General features: G+C 35.3%; 1 long non-coding RNA gene across 1 annotated transcript; it reads right to left on the minus strand.

Moving 5' to 3' along the window:
* On the minus strand, nt 1-2,572 carry LOC111918835 (uncharacterized). The gene is made up of 4 exons (XR_002859346.3): nt 2,087-2,572; nt 1,298-1,369; nt 581-672; nt 1-300 (listed from the first exon to the last, which is right to left on the minus strand). It is a non-coding gene; the product is annotated as an uncharacterized LOC111918835 (long non-coding RNA).
* Between the last annotated feature and the right edge of the window lie 532 nt (nt 2,573-3,104).

Below are 3,104 nucleotides of genomic sequence, written 5' to 3' on the forward strand. Positions count from 1 at the left end.
TGTGCAGAGAATTGCTAATGCTATCATGTCAAATGGATACGTAACAATGTAAGTATTTGTATCGACTCTTCGTACAAACATCTCCAAGACACATCTGATTAGAGCATTTTGAAACTATTTCTACCATCAGAGCAGTACTAATTTTCACACAAGCAAAACCACAAACACCTTGCGTGCAAATTTATCAACCATTTTCCATACTCTTCAAAGTCACGTGTTTGAGCCAGCAGTTGGCAACTCACAAACAGGTCGAGGTGGAGATGGAGGCGGAGGCTAGTGTCTATGTTTATCATAAGCCCACTGTTAAAAGATCCATGTTAAGGATAATTCTATAACAGGAATGATACCGAGTAAATTGGCAGATAGTAGGGGGTGTTTGGCTAAGCTTTTGAAAGGCAAAAGTCCTTTTAGGAAAAGTTGCAAAAAATCAGGATTCTGTAACTTTTCCAAAAAGTACATTTTTCCTTATATAAAAAAGTAACTTTTACAACATTGCCAAATATCTTTTGCCTTTTTATCTTTTCCTAAAAACTAAAAGTTATTTTTAAAGATAAAACAAGCACCCCGTAGTAGAGCTTACCCTTGGTTTCTTCTTCTGTTTTTCTTCATCTGTTTTTTTTACCTTCATTTCTTCTTGTATCAATGCAAATGCTTCATCAATTATTTCTTCTTCTGTTTTTATGATATTATCAGAATTGAGAAACAATTTAAGTGACATAGTATTGAATGAAATGACATAACCATAGATGGAAATGTTTTAAGTAAAATTAAGAAGAAATTGATGTATCTGTTTTGTTTGAAAATGAAAAATTACGTTCATTCTTGTATCAATGCGAATTCATTCATCAATTATAGCTCCTAATGCCATTGGTATGAATTCAACTTTGGAATTATGAAAACTACTCGCACTATCAATACTTACACCAATCATTTACGAACAAGTTAAAAAGTAAATTACTAAAATCGTTCCTATGGTTTTGTCAAAATTTCATGTTTGGTCCCTAACTTTTTCTTTGCACTCGGACCATCCCTATGGTTTGATTTCGTTGCGTTTTTCGTCCCTATGGTTTGGTCAAAATTGCACGTTTGGTCCTTAATTTTATGTATGTAAGGGACGAAAAACGCAACAAAATCAAACCATAGGGACGATCCGAGTGCAAAAAAAAAAGTTAGGGACCAAACGTGAAATTCTAACCAAACCATAGGGACGATTTTAGTAATTTACTCAAGTTAAAATTAAAAAAAGAATTAAACTATAAGGATCTGTGACTCTGCAGATAGCATAAAAGAAACCAACCTTACACACCCGATGGCATATGCATTAGCATTGAATGCTACAATTGTGAATCATAAGGGTGGGTCATGAATCCTGCAAAAATAAATCAACATAAGTTTTTCATTCCAAAATGACTACCGGATACATCATGTCAAATTAATTATGTGAGCAAAATTCATCAATTATTTTACCAAATAACAAAAGAACACATAATTGAACAATGAATCATAAACAGTAACACGCATATCATGGTCACTCCAAAGTACACTAAATAGAAATACCAAATATTCTCTAAAAGGGAAAAACCATGGAGCTAGTAAATAGATGGCAGTGAAGATAAATAGCATTTTTGTTCACAATTTCACAAATATAGAATCATATTTAGCTGTGTCAAAATCGATCCACTTAATAAAAATTCCATCCACTTAACCATAATGCCTTAATGGGTTTAATCAGTGTGTTAATCGGCATTGTCATATGGGTACAATAGTAGGTTGATATTAGGCAGTACATAATCATAATGATTCATTATTTGAACGTATTTAGCCTGTTTGTTTGTTCACCGTTAATTTTCGATATTTTACAACGTAATAATGTACTCATTTCTAGATGTTTGGTTTGGTAAACAGTTTAATTCAGTAAGCACGCCATGTTAACAAACAAATATTGAGAAACAAATAAAACTTTTGTTGTAAAAATACATAGGTACTTGGATTGAGATAATATTTAAAAAATTTGTTCGATTTACAGTTATTTAATTTTATACATTACGAAACAAAAACAAGTTAAAAGACATAGAGAAGGCCGGACCTTCACAATAAGATATAGTCATCCTCGTAGATGCAGGGGAATTAGGGGAACGACGCGCCAATAGGAGACTCCTATACTAGTCTTTTTTTTTTCAGATTCGGGCATTCATTAATTCCCAAACTCAAAAGCGAAGGCAACAGCTTTTCTGGTAGATCCATCATCTTTCGGCACTTGACAATGAAGAGATGCTGGAGAAAGGTGAGGTGTTGGAGTCCCGTTGAAATTGATTCCAATTTCTCAAATCATTCTATGCGAAGAGAAGTAAGAGATGAAGGAAAAAGACCGGACAACCGACTAAAATCAGTCACTTCTTCATATGGTCCGCCATATAGATGTAGGTTAAAAAGTGAGGTTGGAAAACTCTATGGGCCCCACTCTGACATGGGCTTCTTCAATCCTCCTATGGTAAGAGGACCCAGTTTTGGAGGCCAAAGCCCACCAGGAAAGAAAGCATCCATACTTGTACAGTTTTTTATTTGCAAATGTGTTAACCAATATTTTAAAACCCGGGTTGACCCGACCGGTTCAACTGGTTGGACCGTGATCCGGGGTAGAAAGCGGGTTAATTGAGAACGGTTTTTTGTAAAAATACGGACTTGATCGAACCGGCCGGGTTTCCCCTAAACCGCGGTTCGACCGGTTATGTTGAACCGGTTAAAACCGGATTGACCCGTTTTAATAGAACTTTGATAGTTGGATACAAGTAGCGGACGCCAAAACAACGAATTGTTTGCGGTTTCTTTAATGTTTTTCAATGTTTAAACTTTGTGGACATCAAATTATTGGTTTTATATGTTTATGCATTATGTAGGAAAGTAAAAATATATAAAAATAAAAAAAGACCATAAACAGGGTTGACCCGACGGTTCAACTGGTTGAACCGGTTAACCCGTGAACCGGTTATTACACCGGGTCAACAAAAAACCCGGGCTTTAAAACATTGGTGTTAAAGAGGCAAGATGCGGCAACTCATGGTCAGGAAATGGAAGTGAATCCAGACTTGGACACTCTTCTATTC

This window comes from Lactuca sativa, chromosome 3, assembly GCF_002870075.4.
Source record: "Lactuca sativa cultivar Salinas chromosome 3, Lsat_Salinas_v11, whole genome shotgun sequence".
NCBI classification, from domain to species: Eukaryota; Viridiplantae; Streptophyta; class Magnoliopsida; order Asterales; family Asteraceae; genus Lactuca; species Lactuca sativa.